The sequence below is a fragment of the Camelus bactrianus genome, chromosome 11 (genome assembly GCF_048773025.1).
Source record: "Camelus bactrianus isolate YW-2024 breed Bactrian camel chromosome 11, ASM4877302v1, whole genome shotgun sequence".
Classification (NCBI taxonomy): domain Eukaryota; kingdom Metazoa; phylum Chordata; class Mammalia; order Artiodactyla; family Camelidae; genus Camelus; species Camelus bactrianus.
The window spans coordinates 60753300-60778782 of NC_133549.1; the positions used below are offsets into that span (position 1 = coordinate 60753300).

Here is a 25483-nt window from a genome sequence, read left to right on the forward strand (position 1 = left end):
GTCATCTCTGACATAGCTTTTGAGCTTCAGACCCATATAACCAACTGCATGCTGGGCCTCTCCACTTAGGTATCCCACAGGTGTCTCAAATTCAAGATGCATAAAACTGAACTGATTCTCTCTTACACCCCCTGTCTCCACATCACCTATAGTCACTCAGACGAGAACCCTGGGTGTCATCTTAGATTTCCCATTTTCCTTTAACTTTCACTCCTTCCCCTGCTGCATGTCCACTGAATCTTGGGAATTCTATCTTTCTAAAACTTCTCTAATCTTTCCATATTCCTACTGCCTTAGCCGCAACCCTCATGTCTTTCTTGAATCCCTTTAATAGCCTCCCAGCTAGTTTTCTGCCTCCTGTCTTGCCATCTTCAGACCGATTCTCCCCACAGATACCCATTTCTAGAAATGAAAATCTGGTAAGTCATTACCTCATTTAAAGCCTAGCCATTGGCTCCCCATTGCTTACACGGTAGAATAAAAACCCATTTACAGAGCCTTCCAGGGGCTTTTTGATCTGACTGCTGTGTTTCATTGCTACTATTCTCCCCTCCCACTCTCCAACTGCTATGTTGGCCATCAAACTTCTAGAAATTCCCCCCATAGCATCATGCTGTTCCATGCTTTTCCATGCTGTTCCATACATTTGCAAATGCAAAAAAAAAAAAATTCTTTATTTGCCTTTGCATTTCATTCCCACCTAGACAAGTGCCTATTTGCTCACAAAGGCCCAGTCTGCGTATTATCTCTTTCGTCTTCTCTGACTTTCCCTCTTCCCATCCTTAGAGAGATGACTACTTTCTCTGATCTGCCCCAGTATATCTGTCAGGTATCTACCACACTTATTTACATGTCTGCCTCTCTGCTAGGCTGAAAAACTTAAGGGTGGGGATGACGTCTTATGAGTCTTTACTCTCAATTCTGTGCACAGGGACTGCCATAAAGCAGGTGTTGATTCTATGTGTGATCAATAAGAGAAGACAGAGCCTTGTTATCCTTCAAATCAACCGGAATTGAAAATCAAAAAAGGCACCTTTGATAGCTTTAGTTTCAGTCTTAGCTCAGGCTGAGCATCTCAGAGCAGCTTCCTGAGCCTCCACCAGTTCAGAAAGCATCTAACCTGCCAATGAAGTGTGCACTACTTTTGCTGAGCAGAAGTCAACACTGATCCAGCTGATAGGGTGGCCTTTGCCTCCTTTTGCCCCAATCCCACACCCTACAAATTGTGCATCTTAAAGGTCATGATCACAGGCAGTCCTTATCAATCAAAGAATCAGTAGAGAAAAAAAAAAAAATCCCAGTCTAGGATATGGTGAGACATGTTGGTTTCAAAACATTCCAGATCGTTAAATGAGTAATGTTAGTGTGATCTCAGAATAGTAAACACACCCCCACATGGATAATGATATTAGCCACATTATCTGGAAAGGAAAAAAGAAAAGTAGCATTTGGCTGCAAGGACCGTGGAAGAGATGTCTGTACAAGTAATTCAAGTTCTATTAGGGCAGGTAAATTGCGTTTTTCTAACTGCCTCCCTCCAATGTAGGCACACACATTCCCAAATCAAATCTTTCCTCTGGGGTGGGGTGTGAGACTTGGGGGAAGTGCAGGGAATGGGGGAGCACACATACAGAGGAAGAAAACAAAGGCCTTCATTTTCTAAAACTGTCACTCACCCTGATTGAGAAAGAGTTTCTCAAGAATTGTGAATGTCCTATTCAGGAAGTAACACTTCATCACACGGCTTAATAATCACCCATGTGCTTGTCAGGGATTGGTTTTTCCCTTCTGTGGTGAGAGGATGGCCTCAGGGAAGCTTGGACACCTTCCTCAACAGCCTGATAGTCATCTGAATGCATCCAGCACCCAACTTCCAACATGTCTGAGTGCATTGGTCCTATTACTTTAATTCACATGGAAGACTCACAATGGGGTGGGGTGAGGTGGGAGAGAGGTTCTTCTGCAGTGTCATAGGGTATATATGGAGCCAGATCAATGCTCTGCCTCAAACAGCCTTTTCTACACTAAAGCAATTTGCAGGAATACTGCACACATATCAAGTTAAACAAAATTGCACTTTCTTTTCACCTTCTAGATCATTTGCCTTTGCTCCTTCTTTCTCTGGTGCCCAGTTCTTCCCCTAGGATCCAGCATTTTGAGGGCCTCTTATCCTTAAGGAAAACACCCTATCAGCTAATTCACTCCAAGATATTAACTCAATATGACCAGTGTTTACATTTAGTAGAGACATGAGTACTTTACCCAAAGGAATGACTCTCTAATAGTAAAGTTTCTGGTCCAATCCTGGGAGTTGGTGGGACTTTTCAGTGCCTTTCAAGTTCTACCATATTGGTAACTACTGATGATGAGGGCATATCAGCAGGATCCTCATGCCTGGGTCATACTTCATGTCCTGACAAAAGGCTGGTAGCTTTTTTCATGGTTATTAAGTTGTTTTTATGCAGTGCCTGTTTTAGCTTTTTTCAAAAACACTAGGCAGAATAAGTTAAATCCGAAGGGTCCTTGTCTCATGCACAATGATCCTTAGTATATTGGCACTCCATCCTAAACTTCTTTGACAGAGGAGACACAGGCTGAGGAGGGAGAGAGAGGTTATCATCACATGAGCCCTTAGGTGTGACAATTTCTAAAACTGAAGCCATCTGGTAATCTTAGATACATGAAGGTACTCTTTCATTCATTTATTCAATAATCACTTATTAAGCTCCCACTGCATGCCAGGAATTGTTCCAGAGATGCACCAAAGAATGAAACTGATGAAGTCCTGTCCTGGTAGGGCTTAAAGCTGGAAATTGGTTTAAACTATTTCTATCCGTCTCCAGAAAGCAGAACTGGGACAAACGGGTAGGAGTCTCAGGGAAACAGATTTCTGTTTCACAAAACATATGACCAAATATGGAATAGTAATGAGCTCCCCATCACTGGAGGGGTTCGAGAAGAAGATGCATGACTGCTTGTTGCAGAGATTTACACATGCATTGTCTTCAACTATTTCTTTTGGCAGCAGGTATCTTTTCTCAAACGAAATTTTACCTGCAGCTCCAATATATTAAAAAGCAGAGTTGCTGTGGTTGAAGTGGCAAATATGGATCTAGAGGCCCCGCTAAATGTCACTCTGTCTGCTTAACCCTAGATATCCACAAGCCACTGGATGAGATGATCATGAAGCTCCCTGCCTACCCTAGAATCATGGGGGTCTGTGAATCTAAGCATGATGGCATGTTTCTCACAGAGTCTTCCTCTTCCTCTTCCCCATTTCCACCTCTTCCCAGGATAGAGTCTGGTGAAGCCAGAGAAAAGAGGCAGAGGCTCCAGGAATATAACAGGACACAATGAATGCTATCTAAGAAAATCAATATGAGCCAAAGATGTTGTTTTGCTCAAGTGGACCTAGAGATCACAGCACGGTCCCTCCAGCTCCAAAAAGAGTCCACTGCCTAGGATCCTGATCCTTGAGGGAAGGCCAACAGGCTCCAAAAGACAAAAAGGACCTTGGGGAAGAAGACCAAAAACCAGAGAGCGAGAGAGAAGGCACTCACAGGCCACTCATTAAAACATGCAAGAACTCATTTGCACCATTTGCTGGTGACCCCACATGTATTCTTTACCTTTTAGCACAAGGTTTACTTTCTAGCAATGGACTATCTCATCATACCCTCTCAGACGTAACAGGTATGACTAAGGGATTGCACATTATTCTGCAATCTGGAGCAGAAAGTTAGAGAAGCAATCTCCCTTCAGATTGGGTGCCTGGAAAGTCCCATCCCCACTGGGCACATTGTGCTTGGAAAGAAAAGCCTTCGGCAGTTCGGAGGACTCTGGGCCAGCAGCTATTCACTGGTTTGAGGCTGGTGATGGGATGTGGGAGAGCGGAATCTGGCAATTAGGAACAGAATTTGAAATCTTCCTAACCATACAGCTACCACACAGTCTCAAGTTTGCCCAATCATAACCTTATCATCCTCTTAGAATTTTCCTGACAGTTCCAAAAAGTTCATTCCAACTGGACTCACCTCATCAAGTCTTACAGTCTACAAAGTTGTGAGGAAAAAATAAGTGAGTCAGTTGAGCTTTTGTGTAAACCTACGATTTTCCAAAGTGTGTAACATACATGAAACATGATTTGTTGGGAGATGTTAATAGGTGTTAATAGAATTTTGAAGAGTACTACTTTGGGACACTCTGCTTTAAACAAAACCAAGCAGGTTTCATCACTGCAGGATTATTCAGAGCCTTGAAAATGCTAGTATGAATTGTGACTCTCTGAGGAAATACAGTACACTGTATTTTCTAATTGCATTTGAACTCCAAATGCTTTTTGTCACAAGCCAACTTAAAACAGTCCATTTTCCTGAAACACACTTAGGGGAATGCTGTCATAAGCCAAACACTTAACCAAATTATATGAATTTAGAGTTTTATCTTTTACTCATGTAAGCCAATATTTCCAAAGTATACCAATGTCTTATGCACCATTTTGGGAGAAAAGATTTCATGTAGATGAATTGTCTATATAACTAAAGCCTCAAACACCAAAACAATTAAGCCATTTTATCTGAAAATCTTTCTAAAGAATACTACACACATCTCTACTTTTGATTATGAAAAACAAAACAATACAATTCTGAGTATAAAACTATACACATGCTTATTTTTAAAAGCTTGAAAATTTGGAAAAAGAAAAATAAGGCAAAAGTTACTCACAAGCCTGTAACTCAGTATTTGATGTAATTTCTCTCATCCTATTCTGCATTAAATTTCTGCTTAAATATAAAATAAATAACACAACTCACTTAATATTTTCTATGTCATTAAACTTTCTTTGAGATACATTTTAATGGCTCTATTACATAGTCTGCAATATAAATGTATCATACTTCATTTAACCATTATCTCCATGGGATAATCAGTTGTTTTTATTATAAATAAGAATGAACATCTTTTTTTTAAAGAAATCTTTGTCTCTATTTCTACTTCTTTTGAATAAATACCTAAAGATAGAATTAATATGTCAAAATATATAAATATCTATGGGCTCTTTATACATACTGTCAAATTGCCTTCACAGAGGATTTGTATTATTTATATATACCCAGCAACTTATGAGAGTGATATTTTGATATTTTACCATACCCTCACCTACATTAAATACTATCATTTTTTTAAAAACCAGTGTTAATTTGGTAAGTTAAAACTGCCATAACTGTTCTCACTTTTCATTACCAGTGAGTTTAAACTTTTATACATATACTAATTTACCTCTGATATTTTGTCCTCCTATAAGCTGTCTACATTTAATATGTCCATTTTTCTTGTTGATTTGTGTGAACTCTGTTAAGCTTATCAATGGTCATATTTTTGACAAATTATTTTCACAACTTGCTGTTACCTTTTAACTTGGCTTATGATTTTTAACACCTAAATATCTGTTTATATTAAAATATGGCTCCCTTCTTGTTTTCATTTCTTCCTTTGTTTTCATGCTTAGAAAATCCTTTTCTCATTCAGAAATCAGACGAATACTCACTAGATTTCCTCTGGATGCTTTATAGTTTCATTTTTTAAACCCCTTTTTAAAAGTATGGTGTACTGCTTGCTTTTAAAACTGAATAAAACATTTTCTTAATGACTCAGGCAGTGTCACAATTTTGAACAGTATTTAAAGTTTTGAGCCATAAAACAGAACACCCTTAAACACCACCAAAATGGATAGAGAATTTTCCCCATTCTCTGTGACCTCAGACTTCTGTGATTTGCTAGTTCTGTGGCTGATTTTCAGTTTTCATCTCTTCTTTTGAATTAGGCTTTCCGCTCTCATTTTGTATTATAAACACTATTGTGTCTATTGTTTGCCACTCACAGTGTTCCTTACTCTGAACAGCTCATACATCATATAACCATACTTGTATTACCATGAACTAAGGATACAGATAGTTGAGCCTGGGTGTAGAAGGCAGAATAATGGCCTCCCAAAGACGTTTGTGTCCTAATTCCTAGAATCTCTGAGTATAGTGTGCTATATGGCAAGAAAAAATTAAGGTTGATCAGCTGACCTTGAAGTGTGGAGATTATTCTGGATTATTGAGTGGGCCCACTGTAATCACAGGGGTACTCAAAAGTAAAAGGAGGCAGGAGACTCAGTTTCAGAATGATTTGGAATGATAAAGACTTGACTAGTCATTGCTGGCTTTGATGATGGAAAGGGGCCACAAACCAAGGAATTCAGGCAGCTGGAAGCTAGAAGCTGGAAAAGGCAAGCAAATGGCTTCCCCGTGAGAGTCTTCAGAAAGGAATGCAGCCCTCCTGACAGCTTGATTCTAGCCCAGTGAGACTCATTTCAAACTTCTGACCTCCAAAATTATAAGACAATAAATTTGTGTTGTTTTGGGGCAGTTTGTTACAACAGCAATAGGAAACTAACACACGAGGCCTATAAGTCTGTCAAACAGAAAACTGCATGGGCTTTAGCACATGACCTTGATGTCTGCTATTTTGGCTGCTCTGAGGTTTTATTTTCCCCACTCTCCCTCCTAATTATTTCCATGGTTGCTGGAAATCCAACCTGCATCTAGATCTGGGCTTAAGTAAGGCATTATTATTTTACAAGAATTGGCTCCTACCAATGAAGTCACAAACAATGGGTCATAGGGTGAAGTAGAAGGAAGCTGCAGAGACAAAGCATTTCAGAGAAATCACAAGGCTGGAGCTTCTGCTCATTTTGGAAGAACAGAGGGTCATGTCTCCTGGACTGGGTGAGAGCATCACTGTTTAATTAACATCTGCACTAGGTCAGATAACAGTCACTGTCTTTAGGTAAAATCCCCTCTGTCTCTAAAATGCTGGGTAGTTTGTAAGCATGAAATACAAAGAATCCACTTAGCAGAAAGAGTCTTCTGGGAGGTTAAATAGATTTTGTGACACCAGGAGCCTTGGATCCAGACTGAATTATAGAGCATGAACTAAGTCAATAAAAACTCGGGTGCTTCTCAAGAATAGTATGCAAACAAGAATAAAGGAGGATCAGGAAAGAAGGTGCCAGCATTAGGCTGAGGGAACTTGACTCAAAAATGCATCAGGATGCTTGCCCAGTGGCCTAAGTGGAATTTACACTTACATAAATTGTTGTGATGGACAGTGAATAAAAATCTGAAGAGTGTGTGTTATTTATCACTGCATTCCTAATGTCTACCACGGTGTCCTGTATGTGGTTAAGTGCTCAATAGACTCTTGTTATGAGAATGAACAAATTAATGAACTTAGTAACACTCTGCTATCTTTAACCCCTCTCTGGGACTAGTAACAAAGATCTAACAACTGTATGGAAACAAACTGGACAACCTACAAGAAATGGACAAGTTTCTGGAAACAAACAGTCCACCAAGATTGAATCAAGAAGAAATAGACCACTTGAACAGACCAATCACTACAAATGAAATAGAATAGCAATAAAAAACCTCCCTACAAACAAAAGTCCAGGATCAGATTGCTTCACTGGGGAATTCTACCAAACATACAAAGAAGAACTCACACTGGTCCTTCTCAAACTTTTCCAAAAGACTGAAAAGAAAGGAGTACTCCCAAACTCACTCTATAAAGCCACCATCACCCTGATAGCAAAACCAGACAAAGAGAAAAAAGAAAATTACAGGCCAATATCATTGATGAACATAGATGCAAAAATCCTCAACAAAATATTAGCCAACAGAATCCAACAGCACATAAAAAAGATCATATGCCATGATCAAGTTGGATTCATCCCAGGGTCACAAGGATGGTTCAACATATGCGAATCAATCAATGTGATACACCAAATCAACAAAAGAAAGGACAAAAATCACATGATCATCTCAATAGATGCAGAAAAGCATTTGATAAAATTCAATACCCGTTTATGATAAAAACTCTTACCAAAGTGGGTATAGAGGGAACATATCTCAACATAATAAAAGCTATTTATGACAAACCCACAGCCAGCATAGTACTCAACAGTGAAAAACTGAAAGCCTTCCCACTAAAATCTGAAACAAGACAAGGATGCCCACTCTCACCACTTCTATTCAACATAGTCTTGGAAGTCCTAGCCACAGCAATCAGAAATAAAAGGGATCCAAACTGGAAGAGAAGAGGTAAAACTGTCACTATATGTGGATGACATGATACTATATACAGAAAACCCTAAAAGCTCCACACAAAAGCTAATAGAACTGATAAAAGAATTCAGCAAGGTAGCAGGATACAAGATTAACCTATAAAAATCAGTTGCATTTCTTTATACTAACAACGAATTAGCAAGAAAAGAAAGTAAAGAAACAATCGCTTTTAAAATCGCATCCAAAATAATAAAATACTTTAGAATAAATCTGACCAAGGAGGTGAAAGACTCATACATGGAGAACTACAAAACACTGATTAAGGAAATTAAACATTACTTAAAGAAATGGAAAGATATCCCGTGCTCTTGGATTGGAAGAATGAATATCATTAAAATGGCCATACTGCCCAAGGCAATCTACAGATTTAATGTGATCCCTATCAAATCACCCAGGACATTTTGCACAGAACTAAAACAAACAATTCTAAAATTTATATGGAATCACAAAAGATCCAGAACTGCTCAAGCAATATTGAAGAAAGGGAACAAAGATGGAGGAATAACCCTCCCAGACCTCAGACAATACTACAGAGCCACTGTAATCAAAAAAGCATGGTATTGGCATAAAAACAGACATATGGATCAATGGAACAGAATAGAGAGCCCAGAAATAAACCCACAGACTACAGTCAATTAATCTTTGACAAAAGAGGCAAGAATATACAATGGAGAAAAGATAGTCTCTTTAGCAAGTGGTGTTGGGAAAACTGGATAGCAGCATGTAAATCAGTGAAGTTAGAACACTCCCTCACACCATACAGAAAAATAAAGTCAAAATGACTTAAAGACTTAAATATAAGACGAGACAGGATAAATCTCCTAGAAGAAACATAGGTAAAACATTCTCTGACATAAATCTTAGCTGTGTTCTCCTTAGCTATGTTCTTCCCAGGCAATAGAAATAAGAGCAAAAATAAACAAACAGGACCTAATTAAACTTACAAGCTTTTGCAGAGCACAGGAAACCTAAGAAAAAGAAAACAACAGCCTACAGAATGGGAGAAAAATTTGCAAATAGTGCAACTGACAAAGGCTTAAATTCCAGAATATATAAACAGCTCATACAACTGAATAAGTAAAAAACAAACAACCCAATCCAAAAATGGGTAGATGACCTAAACAAACAATTCTCTAATGAAGACATTCAAATGGCCAATAGGCACATGAAAAAATGCTCAATATCACTAATTATCAGAGAAAAGCAAATAAAAACTACAATAAGGTATCACCTCACACCAGTCAGAATGGCCATCATTCAAACAGTCCACGAACGATAAATGCTGGAGAGGGTGCGGAGAAAAGGGAACCCTCCTACACTGTTGGTGGGAATGTAGTTTGGTGCAGTCATTATGTAAAACAGTATGGAGATTCCTCAAAAAACTAAAAACAGACTTACCATATAAGCCAGCAATCCCACTTCTGGGTATATATCTAGAGGGAACTCTAATTTGAAAAGATACATGTACTCCAATGTTCATAGCAGCACTATATACAATAGCCAAGACATGGAAGCAACCTAAATGTCCATCAACAGATTACTGGATAAAGAAGTTGTGGTATATTTATATAATGGAATAGTACTCAGCCATAAAAAAGAATAAATTAATGCCATTTGCCGCAACATGAATGGACCCGGATATTGTCATTCTAAGTGAAGTAAGCAAGAAAGAGAAAGAAAAATATCATATGATATTACTCACATGTGGGATCTAAAAGAAAAGAAAAAAAATGACATTATGAATTCATCTACAAAACAGAAACAGACTCGCAGACATAGTAAACAATCTTATGGTTACTGGGGAAAGAGGGTGAGAAGGGATAAATTTGAGAGTTTGAGATTTACAAATTTCAGCCACTATGTATAAAAATAGATTTTTAAAAAAAAACAAGTTTTTTCTCTATAGCACAGGGAACTATATTCAATATCTTGTAATAACCTTTAATGAAAAAGAATATGAAAACCAATATATTATGTATCTGCATGACTGGGACATTGTGCTGTACACCAGAAGTTGACACATTGTAGCTGACTGTACGTCAATAAAAAAAAATTTTTTAAAGATCTAATATCACTCCTTACTAAAAGTTTCCAATCTTAACATAAAAGACTCATTCATGCAGTCCTAGCTCAAGTTATCTTAGGATGACAGAAACATAATGAGGATGTATTTTATTAATATACTAGACTTCTTTTCCAAGGGAGGAAAAAAACTGGTTTTCTCTGAGTTATAATTTTGGGATGATATTTGAGGAAGAAAAGCAAAATGGTCAGAGAAAGTAATAATTATATCTTAATGTCATAATTTAATATGTAGTTTTAATAACTTAATGCATATATGGCATTTAGAGTACAGTGCCTGATGTAAATGCACTCAATAGATGGTGACTTTCATCTTATACTTCATCATTTTCACATGTTCTTCAAAGATTAAAACATAAGGCTCAGAAAAAGTCAAAATTACTATTGTAAGATCAAAGATACACAGGTTTGCTAATTCATGAGACAGAAAAGTAACTAATTGGATAATGATGAGACTACCTTTACATGTTTAGACTGGCATATATGATATGAACAGTTATAAAAATGAGAGCACTGAGTTACATATATTTTCTTGGCTATGTTCATTACTTAAAGGATCACGAAGAATCTGCTACTAAAGTAAAGAATATTTCTTCAAGGTGGTATTAATACTGTAATTTTTGAATATGTTTATTGGGTCTCATTCAAATAGAACAATTTAGGATAAATAAACCAAAGGACAGATTTCACTCAGAGTCTAGAAACATAACCACCAAGATGAAAGGTAACATAGAGATCAGATAGATAAGACAGTGTTGATTAAGCCACATCCTTAAGATAATAAAATACACTTTCAAAGTACTGACTGGGACATTTAAAGATTCATAGGGAATTGCAGCCATGCTAGACCCAAAAGTAAGAAAAGATCAACTCTTCTAAAAAACAAAATAAAATAAAAAACACAAACCAATTATTAAAAAATCCTCCCTCCCAATAAGGAATTCTGACTCCATGTTTGCTGTGATGGAGGAGAGAGGTCAGATCCACTTGCTGCCATCAAGAAAATGATAGGATGAGTGTGGGTCTGAGGTTGTCCGTGTAGACTAACTAAATGGTCTACATTTAATGACTTTGTAGCTTTCTCTCTCTTGATCATCAAAGAAAGGTGGCAAATGTACAACTTTAAGACTACTGGGTCTTAAAGAGTTCATTCCAGCACTTCTCTCCAAAGTCCCTAGATATGCCGATAACCTGAGCCCTTGTTCTTGAGAGAAATGCAGCATCAAGACCTAAGTTAGGTCGAAATTGATTTTTACAATTGATTGATGTGAGCGCCATTTTCCAGTTCATATTTGTAGAAACCTACCAAGAAGACAGTAGGTTCTTTTGTTTCTCAAAAAAAAAAAAAAAAAAAAAAAAAACCGACTTCCGAGCCCTTGGAAAAGAAGTTGCTGACACTGGCAGCTGGTGTGGGGTCACTGATAAAGAGCTGTGCCAACCAACTGCATTTTGTTTTTGTTGGAGCTTCTAGAGCCTGAATTGAAAGGGGTAGCACAGACATGTATACTGATTTCTGCAAAGCATTTGACAAGGTCTCTCATAATGTCCTTGAAGAAGCTGTGGCCTGGAGGGTAGTACAGCTGATGGACTGTTCTTTCAATGGCCAAAGATCACTGACCATTGTGACTGACCAGGAAGGAGTCTCTCCTCTTAATGCTTCAAGGCAACAAGTCCTTTCCTGTCCCCCAATACTTTGATCAGAGGTTCAGCTGAAGCCTGGATTAGATTATCCAGCATGCTTACTACCATCAGGAAGAGTTATAATTCATGATCCTGCTGGCAACCAGGCAAAGGCAACAGAAGATTCCCAAGGTGCATTATTAGTTTGGGCCCCAGGGAGATGTCCAAATCTGGCAGCACATCAGAAACACCTGGGACTATGCTGACACAGACAACCAAAAGCCTTACCTCGGGCCTTCTTAACTAGAATTTCAAGGGACAAAGTCCTGACATTTGTTTTTGTTTTTTTAAACTACCTAGGCGATTCACAGGCAATCAGCACAGTTCCCACTTTTAGAACCACTGCATTTATGGGATTTAGTAAAGAAGCTTTTTCGGGGTGATAAATAGTCCTTACCTGGTAGTCTAGAGATCTTCATGGGCTGCCAAATTATGAGAAAATCCTTCCCTACACTCTGGCTCAATCCAGCCTTGACTCTTCCTCACAGGGGCAGGGAAGGGTGGGGGAGAGGAAGAGCACAGCACCTGTAGAGAGAGCACAGATTAACATCAGCCAGACTTGGAGTCAAGCCTTGCCTCTGTGACCCATCAGCTGTGCAAGGGGGTCTGTGCCTCATTGCCTCATCTTAAATTGCAAGGGTTTACAAGTGGGATACACATGTAAAAGTCCCGCCTGGTACACAGGCGGTCAATTAATACCAGCTACTGTTATTAATAGACTGGCAGACTTCCTCAGTGCTGTGGATCCTGTCTACGGTTTTACCAGAACATGCCTTTTCTGCAGCTCTGTCCAGAGAAGGAAAGAAGACACCATCTACTGACTATCAACTGTGTGCTGGGCATTAGGACTCTCTCAGATCTAATCTTATTTCCTTCTCATCTCTTCTCAGTCACCAAACCCCTCATTTTCGCACATAAGGAACCTGAGGCTCAGAGAGGTTAAATGACTTCCCCCAAGTCACCCAGCTAGACAGGGTCAGACACAAAGAACTTGGCTAATAAACTTGCACTGAGGATTCCCCACAGCAGTTTTTTAATGGTTAATATGAAGAGTGGAGAAAGTTTTGCCCTTTACAAAACCTAAAGAGAGACATTTTGAAACTGCGAGGGAGGGCGTAAGTCACACCACCTACACTCCCCATTATCTGAACACTCAGCAGTTAGCCGGAGGAAAAGCCCTACAAACAGGCAGTCATTGCTCGCTTGCGCGTGCTCGCTCTCTCGCTCGCGCTCTCTCTCTCTCTCTCTCTCTCTCTCTCACACACACACACACACACACACACACACAAGGATTCCTGGCTACCTTATTTAAAATTACAATACTTTCCCTATATCACTTTTGTTTCTTCCTCTTGCTTTAGTTTTTCTTCTTGCCCTTTAATCATTACCTCACATACTATCATTTTGGTTATCATATTTATTGTGACTCTTCTCCACTAGAGTGTTAGCTCCTTGAGGGAAGGAATTTTTGTCTAATTTGTTTATTCCAACATACACATGTCTACAGTAGGGTGGCACACATTGACATTCAATAAATATTTGTGGCATGAATAAATGAATGGATAGATGGATGGATGAATTTTAAAAGTCTAGAGAAGTATAAACAATGAAAGTGAAAAGTAATTATAATCTCTTTAAACAGCTGCATTGTTCTGATTTTTCTATTATAAATACATATTTGTATAATAATAGTTTTAAAAATGTAACCTCAATTGTCCAGGTTATTAATGATTTGAGGCTGAAGTGAGAGCAAAGAAAAGACCGGGTTTATCTTCAAGAGGGCAAATGTGATGGATATTTTCCACAGGTCCCTCCAAAACCACCCTCTACCCTTCCTCACTGCTCTATGCCCTGGGATGCTGACCTCTTTGAAATGAATCAACAAGCTCTCTTGACCTTTGGTTTCTAGTTTGGAAAAGAATAAAATTGGGCTATTGGTTCCCTGCAGATGGGCTGTTCCTCTACCAAATACCCCAGTGCATGTGAGACGCCTTCTCTTTACCACTAGTGTCCCTTGGTTCTGTAACAGCTTCTACCCTAGCCTCCCTCAGCCTAGGGGTGGAATAGCTCTCCATTTGGCATACCTGGAGTGCTTCGCTTCCTTTGCTGGTCATCTTAACTCTGCCTCCACTTTTTAAATAATCCTTTATTAAAATTTCCTCAATTACCCAGTTAAGTAAGCCACTAAATTCTTGCTGGATTTCTAACTGACAGTGAAATAAGGAAATGTGCTTCCAGTTAGAAATGCTGAGTCCTGACACCAGTTTCATCATTAGCTTGCTCAAGGCTAACCAACCACTGCTCTGGACTCAGTTTCTTCATCTGGAAACTAAGAAAATGGGGCAAGACAACCTCTAACATTCTGTAATTTTTTTAAGCCCTTTGCTTAGAGAACAAAGTAGTTACTTCCGCATTGGTTAGAAAGTGTTAACTTGATCCGTATTCTGGAAAGAACCAGTTTTCCAGGAATTTACCCACAAGGGTTGTAGCTATACTACTCACCATAAAGCTGAGCTTGGCAATAATAAAACCAGCAAAATCCAGTCCTATGTTTGCCCTCACTTCAGCTTAAAGTCAGTAATTTCCTGGAAAATTGAAGTTACATTTTAAAACTATTATTATAAAAATAACACATATTTATAATAGAAAAACCAGAATTCTCAGCTATTTAAAGAGATGATAATTACTTTCAACATTTACAATTGATACCTTTCTAGATTTTTTTCTATTCACTCATTCATTCCACAAATAATTACTGAATGCCAGTATACGTCTGGCTGTCCTAGGCATGTGGGTATAGGAATGGTGTTGCATTATAGTAAAGTCTTTGTGTTGCCAAACCAGAATTCTGGTTGCTAGTACAATTCTCACTTTGACGAAGTACAACATCTGAAGAGTTATGCAATCTCTGCTCTTCTTCAAGCAGTGTGTACACAAGTTCCTGGAGGGGTGAAATTTTTTTTTGTCTGGTAGGACCAAGTTGAACTTTTCTGCCACTTGACAGCTTCCTTGTCTTAGACACAGCCTCCAGCTTCTAGCCAGAAGCCTTTCTCTATCACCAACCCAAAATGTCAAAAATAAAAACAAATGGGGAATAAAGGGACCCTTCCGGGAAGTGGGAATTGGTTATCCAAACAACACTGGAGGCTTTGGAGTAGTGTCTTTGAAAGTCATAGGAGATTCAAGGCAGTGAACTTCTTCATCCTGTGTGACTGGGAAAACAGATCTTCCCAAGACTATATAGTGGTTGAAGTAGCTGCACAGACAGCTGTGATAGAACAGGGCTGTTTGACTCCCATCTCTACTTCATCTCTCTCCATCCTCATACCAGTGAAAGTAAGTTCTGTTTTGTTTTGAAAAATACTGCACCAACTTTATGGTCTGAGAAGCATTAATATCAGCAAGAAACGGGTTTGTCTATCTTACTGACATTCTATTTTGAGGAATAGCAAAGACCCAGGCTGACTTCAGTGAAAGCAGAAGAAAGCCAGCAGGGCCCCCAAGGATGAAATCAGGAACAGTCATCACCTCATTTTTGACCATTCAAGGCTTCCAGGGAGGGCAAATATACTCACTGCTGGAAAAGTGTCACATAATAATGGTTTATGAAAGTTTGTGAATAAATGAGTGAGTGAATATACTACTCTTAATTAAACTGTATTTGAATATCTAATACTTAACAATATTTAACATGTATCAATAATATTTTGAATTTATGAGGTATGAACATAATGGGAAGGAAAAAGAAGGGGGTCCTGGAATCCAGTGAGTCAGACTGCATGGACCACAGGGCAACCTGCTCTGTTTTGCACCAGGCTCACCTGTGAAATGGGATAAGGGCAGCTTCCTCACATGGCTGCTGTGAGTTTTAAGTGAATTAATGTATATAAAATGCTGATAACAGGGCCTGGCTCACAGTAGGCTATCAATAAACGTTAGCTATTACCCTTCTCTCCTCCTGCTCCTCCAGCTCTTTCTCCATACTCAAGGAGCTTTCCTGATCTGCCACTAGGAATTCCATCTTCCTGCTGGTAATCTACTGTACCTGTGGACCCTTCTATATATTACAGGATATACTGAGGATGTTTCACAGTACCTACGTTTGAAAATTTTAAATAAATTTGGCACTAAAATTAGCTTCAATCAGCAATGATCTCATCTCAGACTATCCCTTCTGGGCCACTATGCAAAGAGAAGAAGGAAGACACATGGCCACAGCCAAATCGGTAACTAAAAGGCTAAAATTTAGGTCCCTACTCCCATTTACCCAACAAATATTTATTAAATGGCAGGAACACCAGGCAGGAGTCAGACATTGATCTTGTCTTAATAGAAATTTCCATCAGAGGGTGGGAAAAATTAGATTGTTAACACAGATAGAAAGTGATGCGGGTCATAGAGAAGCACAGCTAGCATGCTGTGGACATCTGGTATCAGGAAAGACTGGTTTCTGCTGGAGACTCAAAAAAGAGAGTAAAGTTTATACAGATGGGGTCACCACCAAAGCCTGCCATGGGTAGTGACTCAAATAATCTTAAGAGAACTACCTTAAGCACAAGGACTTGGTCTTTGTCAAGGGGGTTGTGTCCTCCAGAACTGTTAGCAGGCCAAGTTTGTCATGCCTTATCCCCTTATATCAGCAGTCCCCACCACCACCACCAAAACTCTCCTACTCATTGCAGCAGTGCAGCCAGGCCTGGATCTTGACCCATGCTCCTTAACATTACCATCCTGATCGAAATGTTCCCAATGTATGTCCCTTATTCTTCAGGGTCCTGGGTGTCTGTGGGCCTGTCCTCAGAGGAGAGCTTGCCGGCACCATGGGCATCGTATATTTGACACAAGGGACCTCTGAAGTCACAAAGAGGTTCTGCCTGTGTTTAAAGCTGTGGCCCTTGGCATTGTGTATGCTTAGTCACTTGTGTATACTTACCCAATCAGTGGGTTTGACCATCTCAACACAATCACAACAAAACCTCAGTAACTAGCTGGGCCACTGCAGTTAGGTGAATGCAGCTTTAGTTTGGTTATCACATTGAAATCTCTGTGAATGGTATCAAGTAGAATCGTGCTGACTGTAATCTGCACACCAAAACTTGGAGGTCCTGACTAAGAAAGCCACAGGGCTTTACAAGCTGACTTAACAGGCAAAAGAATAAACATTTTTAGATAAAACGTATCACAAAGAAACAATGAAATTTGTTTCATGTTTTAAGCATGCCTTTGCAAAGATGCATGCATGTGCTTTGTAGATATCTTTCTGAGTTGCACGTTTATCTTTGTCAATATATCATCTTACCTTGGTGTACCATTGTGTGATTTGGGAAACACCTTAGTCTCTTACAAGATGGTATTCTGGAAAGGTCAGCACTGTGCCAACCCACCCACAGCCTCTTTTAAGGGGATCCACCCTGCCCACACTTCCTGCCAAAGGGGCAGGCCCAGGAAACCATGTTTAGTGCTCAGCACCTCACCTCCTCTGTGCATAAATGATTGGTTGTGGCCCAGACACCTGAATCAACAGTACACAATCCACAGGCTGGTCAGGGAGATACAGTCTTCCCTGAACTGGATCAATCAGATTCTCTCTTGAGGCCTTGAGCTTGAAGCAAAAGTAGCCATCAGTTACTACTAGGACCAGAAGAAGTAGATGTGTAGCATGTTGCTTAATCATAGAAATCATAAGATCCATGAACTCCTGCTGCTGGAGTCTTTGGGACTTCCTTGAATCTAGAATAACCTTTGAGCTCTGGTCTCCTTGAAGCCAAGAATTAATATGTCTTCTGTTCTTGGATTTCCACAAACATTACTTTACCATTCAAAAATAATGTAACATAATACAATATGCTAAAGCCCTTTGTCTTGAGCTGGCTTAAATGGCTTTCTATTCCCTGTAAGAAAAATAGCCAGGCTAAAGTCAATGGGAAATTAATACTGGGTCCCAACTGAAGGCCTGGACCACAAGACCTTCTAGAGAAATCACAAGAAGAAACACAAACTGACAATGTCTTAGCCATTACTGGGAAGGCAATAGAAACCAAAAAAAGAAAAAAGGGAACTGAAAACCTTTAAAGACGATTTGGAAAGTTTGTATGTGTATTCCTCCCTGTTAGGTATGCAGTGACTTGTAGAACCAGCACCACAAATAGAGAAGATACGGTCTCACTGAGCTCTCTCTCACGAGCGAAACCAAGCTTATTAACAACCAAAATTAAAATAGACTATGAATGACTGCTGGTTATGAGATATGCTAGATGCACAGGAATCATAAGTCATTGAAGCCAATTCACAAGAAAAACAGGATAACAATGTTTGAGGCAGGCTCAAAAGCAGGTGCTCAGTTTAGGGTGTGTCTATATGGCCCTAGTTTTTGTTTCCACTCATCTTTGGAAACTAAATGACACTGCTCTCTATTTTAAAATGGAAATGTATTAGTTCATATAGACTGTGTCTAAATAAAACACAGTTTCCAAATATCTCCTCATTGGTAGCATTTCCTGGCCACAGTATTTCATTGAATACTATTTGGCCACTATCTATATATTCCAATTGATTTTAGAAGTTGAATTATTATCATGTTGATCTACAAAGACATTCTACGAGTTTAAAAATTAAAGTATTTGTAAAGTTTTCACTACTTGAATGTTTTTTTTTTCTACACTTGTATTATATAAATTATCTCTTCTTGCCTGTGGGGAGCAGTGTGGTGAAGGGGTTAAGTAAAGGACTTTGAAAACAGATGGGGCCTGAGTTCAAATCTAGACTCAGTGATTTTCTAGTCATGTGGCCTTGGGCAAGTAATTCCTACAGTTTCTTTATTTCTTAGGATGTTAATAATAGTAGCATTACTATGTAGTAGGTACATAAAGTACTTAAGGCAGTGCCCGGAAGATTATTTCCTATGAATAATCTAAAAATGTTTTACTACTATTATGTGTATCACTTTCATTGAACTCACAAAGTAAATCACTGAGTACACGCAAGTATTGTGCTAGGAGTATACTTCTGTAACCTTGTTTAAAACTCACAATAGGAGGGTAGGGAATCATCATGCCAATTTTACACTAGTAGAAATGAGGTATAGAAAAGAATTAACTAATTTGCTAAAGGTTGCCTAGTTACTAAATGGCAGAGCCAGGATTCATTAATTCACTCACTAAGCCTTTCAATATGTTTTTATTGAGTACTGGCTACACACTAGTTTAGGTGCTGGAATATAGACAGGAATCAAGCAGACATAAATCCTTGCCCTTGTGGAGCTAACTTTCAGCTAGAGGAGACAATTGAAAAGTGGGAAGGGGAGAGGGAGCATGTGTGTGTGCTGAGGGGTAGGTGGAGTTTAGAATGCAGTTGTGGCTGTAACAGTTAACTAGGAGAGGTCTCGCCAAAAAGGGGACCTTTGAGGAAAGGCCTGAGAGAGGAAAGGAAGCAAGCCATGGGGGTAGTTAGGAGGACAGCTAGGAGGCAGAATAAAGAGCATGTGCAATGGCTCTGAGGCAGGAGTGTGCCTGGCATGTTCCAGGAACAGCAAAAGGTGGCTGAAGCAGAGAGAAGAGAGGGAACAATAGGAGATGAGGTGGAAGAGGGGAGGGCTTGACTGACATTGGTATTTGCTGAAGAACCCCCTTCCCCTGACCATGTCTGTGTTAACTGGGGCTCTGCATCCACAAAGGCAACACATCTTAAGAAGTCACTGATGGAAGAGTCTCTCCCTTGGAAAGGTCATCTCACCTTCCATCCTCTCCATCCCATAGACAAGAAAACCCAGGCTTGGGGTTGGCAGTCAGGTAGTTCATCGGAACTGAAACCACGTAACCAGCCCCCACCGCAGCCAACTGGAAGCAACCATGACGATGGTGCTCAGAGCCTCTGCAGAGATGTGCTGTGGTCTCTCTGAGTTCATCACGGTACCTTCCTATGCGGGAGTTTCAATTCAAGGTCATTTTTGGTTCTTTTTCAGTAGCAGACTCAGAACCAGATCTATTCAAGTATAGGAACAGTGCAAACACATTAATAGCCAGACCCCAGTGGGAGTTTTATTTTCCATTTCCTCCTCCCCCATATTTATTTGTTTCTTCATCTCCTCTGTGCGGTAAAGGTGACCTTGCATGACATTTTCAGATGAAACTTTAAAAGGTAGGGGGGAGGAGAATAGGAGGATGTCACCCTGTATTGGAGCCAGCTCTTCTCCAGACCCTGTAAGGCTCTGGAGTTGGGCTACAAATCTGGATTCAAATCCCCATTTCGCCACTTAAAGCTGTGCGACCTTAGTCAAAATACTTAATCTTGCAGAGTCTCAGTTTGCCTGTTTTTACATTGGGGATGATGATAATATCCGCATCACTAGGCTCATAGTGGAAATTAAATAAAATCATTTAATGCTATTTCAAAATTTAGTCAAAATTGGGAGCTGCCTCCCATTCCTGGTATGATTTTCATTGCAATGAGATGGATGTTTCAGGACACTAAGAGGCACGTGTCCAAATGGATGTGGTTGTCTCTGCATTTCCACTCAAACCATGATTCAGATATTTCCCATATGCTCCATCTCTCTAGTGAAAGTTCTATTTTTCCACAGTTGGGTGGTCCCAGCCCCCCTCAGCCGATAAGCCTCTTGAGTTCTTAGAGGCAGACATAAGGAGGTTGCAGCCTTCCCTGTGGTCTAGGAGAGTAACTGGCCCACTGCCTCCATTGGGGAAGGTGTTCTAACTCACTTATTACCTCCCCTGGGGCAGACTCTGAGCTTTTCTTACCTCATGCAGGACACTGAAGAAAATGTTTGCAAATTCTCCCATAGAAATATCAAATAACAAGCAAGCATCTGTTCTAGACAAGAAGTTTTTGGGCAAGAGAATCTGCAGGGATTACATTTTTCCTCCTTCAGCATAATTTATCTTTTGGGAAAACAGTACACAGAATTTGGTGAATGTTGTTTAATGGTCAGAGCTTATTAACCCTATGTGTTCCTGTAAAAAGGAAAAAAATCACTACACAGTTATGTCAGAAAATCTTCCACGACTAGGTTATAGCAAACAGTCAGTGTTACTTACCATTGGCATTATATAAATCAGTGGGAAAATGACACATTAGGAATAGCTACAGCATTTTATAGGAATAGCCAAAGCAATTGTCTAAGGATCATTGTCGCTGAAAAAAAATGTGTCCTGGACATGCTTCTGTAGTTCAATGATTGAAACAAATAGAATAACATTTTCTTATTGGCTCAGATGACCATTTTTGAGATGACTGATCATGGTTCATTCAACAGGCAGAGCCCCTTTAGATTATAATTTTGAATTGCTTGGGCCTGTCATCCCACAGTATCAAATTGTTAAATGACACACACCCCTGAATATAATTAATAAAAAGTCATGGGAAGTGTTTCCGACAGGTAAGAAGCTTAGTGCTATGTGGATAATCACCCCTGACTTATCTCAGTTGTAATATGTGTCAGGATTTTTTGAAAGAGGCACCATAGGACAAAAGAGCCTGGTTTAAAGACAGAGACCCACCAGTTCCACGGCTCATTCTATCCTCAAAGACTTGTCCACCAAAAGACACGTACATGAATGTTCACAGTAGCTTTATTCGTAACAGCCCAAAGTTGAAAACAACTGAATGTCCAACAACAGTAGAATGGATAAGTTGTAATATGTATATATATATTGTATGTATATATATATAAGTTGTAATATATATCTATATATATATAGAAATACTACTCAACAATTAAACAAATAAATTTTTTAAAAACACATATTGCTACAGATGTTAACTTGATCGGATCTCAAAACATGTTAAGGAAAACAAGTCAAATACAAAAACATATCGATTGTATGATCCCATTTACATAAAATTTTGAAGCAGACAAAACTAATCTATGGTGATGAAGGTCAGAAAAGTGGTTAACCTGGCCAGAGTAGGTTTGAGAGAGGGTTTATAGAATTGGAAGGGTACAAAAGAGCCTACTGGATGCTGGGATAGCCTAGTCCCTGGTTCAGGTGGTGATTCCAGGGGTGTATGCACATGAAAATTTCACCATCTACACACTTAATATCAATGCGGTTTACTCTGTGGAAGTTATGCCTCAATTTAAAAAAGAAAAAGAAAGAAACAAAAAAAATTGAATACAGAGGTAAACAGGATCTGTTTTCTGGGTGGCTTTTGTAAGACAAGAACTCTGACTCCTCTGTGGGAAAGAAAATGTGAATCCCATACAGATAGATTTGTCCCAGGATGACTTTGTATTCATTCACCATTAACCAACATGGAGACCTGTGTGTGCAGGGCAATGGGCTAGTTACTGGTGATACAGTCGGGGAATAAGACTGCCATGTTCTCCTCTGTAAGAGGAGACAACACTCAGAAAAAAACTATACACATAATTCTACAATTTTGAAATGTGACATAGGCCATATGAGAAAAAGGCATAGAAGAGTTATTCTATGAGAAAGATAAAATGTGGGCCTGATCTTGTTCCATCAGGAAAGTTTCTCTGAGGACATGACATATGAACAAAGATGTGACAGTTAGATAGGAGTCAGACAGAAGAATGAGGGGGTAGAGAGGAAGGAGGGAGAGAAAGACAGGGAGGAGAGAGGAGAGAGCATGGGCAAAGGCCTTGAGTTCACTGATCCAAAATTCTGGGAGAGTTCCAGTGTAGTAAAGTGTAGTGAGTCGGGGGAAGAAGAGGGAAATTAAGTTGAGGGGGGAGGGATAGACTGGGGCCAAGCTGTAGAGTGCTTTCCAGGCCAAGATTAGGGTTTAAATCAAATGCCAAGTATAATTCAAAGAATCAATGGGTTTTAAGTAAAAAATGATATACATTTTGAAAAGACCACTGGTTTCTAAGAAGAGTATAAACTAAAAAGAAATAAGAATAAAGTCAAAAGAACCAGGTAAAATTATTGAAATAATCCAGGAAAGAGAGGACAACTTGAATTGGAATGGTGGTAAAAGAAATGGAGAAAGGTAGATGGAAATAAACCAGTTTTTCCAAACCTATTTCTCATCTTCTGGTCTTCTGGTGACTGTTCTCTGTTTTATTTTTTATTTTTATTTATTCATTTACTTATTTTTGGAAGTATAGTCAGCTACAATGTGTCAATTTCTGGTGTACAGCATAATGTCCCAGTCATGCATATATATACACATATTAATTTTCATATTCTTTCTCTCTTTAAAAAATCTTTCTCTCTCTCCCCTCTCAGTCCATCAAAATACACACACACTCACAAACACACACACTCACAGCAGACCCTTAACATTCACGCACTAGATCCCAACAGTGATGAGAGGTCAATAATGGTGATGCAGACCCAGTACCCAGTACCTAAGAATTCCAATGCATAACTCAGTTCAAGAAAAGGAAATCAGGAGTAAACATTTACTCAGCATCACCTATGTGTCAGACATTGTACTAGGTACTTTCACATTTGTTGGCTTGTATAATGCAATGGATAGAATGTCTGTGTTCCCCTAAAACTCATATGTTGAAATCCTAATCTCCAATGTGATGATGGTAGAAAGTGGGGCCTCTGGGAGGTGATTAGGTCATGAAAGTGGAGTCATGATTGGGATTAGTTCCCTTGTAAAAGATACCTTCCACCATGTGAGGACACAGCAAGAAGATGGCTGTCTATGAACCAGGAAGCAGATTCTCACCAGCCTACAGGACTGTGAGAATAAATTTCTGTTGTTTATAAGCCACTCACTCAGTCTATGATACTTTTGTCATAGCAGCCTGAGCAGACTAAGACATATACTGAATTGGTTATTATTATTCCCATTTTAATAGGCAAGGAAACTACAGGTTGAAGAGGTTAAATAATTTTACTGCAGTCTCACAGCTATTTTTTAACACCTTTTTTTCTGGTATGGTTCCTGTACAGTAAACTGCACATGTTTCAGATGTACAATTTGATGAATTTTGATAGATGTATATATCCATGAAATCACCACCACAATCAAGATAGCTAACATTTCCATCACTCCCCAAGAGATGCAGTTTTCAAAATCCCAATTTATCCCTTCCCACCCCCTTTAACCCCTGGTAACCGTAAGTTTGTTCTCTATGTCTGTCTCACAACCCTTTTAAATGGCAAAGATCTAGTTCAGAGATATATGATTCCAGAAACAATGTTCTTTCCACTATACTCTGTAGATGATCCCTTTATCAAAGATATATGTCATTTTAATAACAAACATTAGGGAAAGTAATCCAAAGGAATGACTCTCTAATGGTGAAATCTGAGACTTTAAAACACCTGGATAAAGGCATTAGTTTTCAGAGCCTCTGGGATCACAGCACTTACTAAAGGCAATCCCTTCCTCTAATCTGACTATGACTAATCACATAAAGCCCAGCTCCATGCATAAAAGCCAGAAATCAGTGACGTCTGAGAGCAACCACAAAGGGGTGGGGTGGCCCACAACCTCCAAAAGCAGTGACAGCAAAGCTGAGTTCAGCTCAGGTTTGCTTGGGCAGGTACAGCCTTGAAGAACTCTGAGACATCTTACATTGAGTTTCACTATAAGTCATATCTGATTTAGCTCCTGCCTCCAGGAACAATGCCAGTCTTGTGGGGAGGAAAAGAGAGACGGTATGAGAGGCTCATCAATTCTGCTTTGATGGTGACGTTGCCCAATCGTCATGAACAAATTTCTTTGGGGTAGCCATGTGATTAGACACTGTATCCTGGGGACCTGGGAAAGAAGTATGTATCAGCTAGGGTTTGATCAGAGAAGAAGAGCCGCTGTGAGTGATGCAGAATAAAAGATTTGTTATTAAGATTACACCTTGCACAGCTGTGGGAGTTGGTCTTGATGGCAGGCTGTTATCTCTGTGTCTGGTGAGGACCTGAAGTCGCTGTGAGTCAGCAGCTCTGATAATCAGGAAGGAACTTGGGACCTGAAGTCGGGGAAGCAACACCAACTGGAAGTGTGGGAAACACTGGAACCAATGAGCATGGGCTGGAACCCACGGCTGCCACTCATTACCTCCAACTTCGACAATGCAAGGGACCTGCAAAAGCTGGCCCCTCCTCTATGGAACTGCACGCACAGTAGGCTTGCAGCTCAGAGAATCTGAAGGAGGAAACTGGGTGAGAGTTGAAGGAACCATAGGCCCAGGAGCTGCTCCATGCCAACAGGATAAGCCATGAGATTAGCATGGCTGGGCCCCCTATACCAATCTGCAGAGACTTGTGGCTGCTTCCCTTCTGCCTTCTTCATCTCAAGCAAATTCTTCTTAGGGCCAGCCCTAATCTGGACCCATACAGGGAAGAGGATTCTGGAAAACAACACTAGCTTAGCTAAGTCAACATAGTACAAAGCTCAATCAAGGGGAGAGCTCTAGAGACAAGTAATTAGATAAACTAAACATTTTATGATATGAATAGAGTGGAAAAGAATACCTATGCAAACCCTTAGTGCAACCCTGGCCAGGTTCTCCCACAAGACACACTTGAAATTTAGGCAAGGAGTGCGTTAGAATCAATGAATAAACTACTAGTGAGTACTACTGATGTGCAAGGCACAGTCCTCAGCAT

At 39.6% G+C, this 25483-nt stretch overlaps 1 long non-coding RNA gene across 4 annotated transcripts in view; it reads right to left on the minus strand.

Moving 5' to 3' along the window:
- LOC105071296 (uncharacterized) overlaps window positions 1–25483 on the minus strand; it is a 361750-nt gene that overhangs the window by 219454 nt on the left and 116813 nt on the right. For all 4 annotated transcript variants that reach the window (XR_012510268.1, XR_012510269.1, XR_006725886.2 and 1 more), the window contains exon 4: window positions 12331–12458. This is a non-coding gene — a long non-coding RNA (uncharacterized LOC105071296). The remainder of the gene's footprint in view (window positions 1–12330; window positions 12459–25483) is intronic.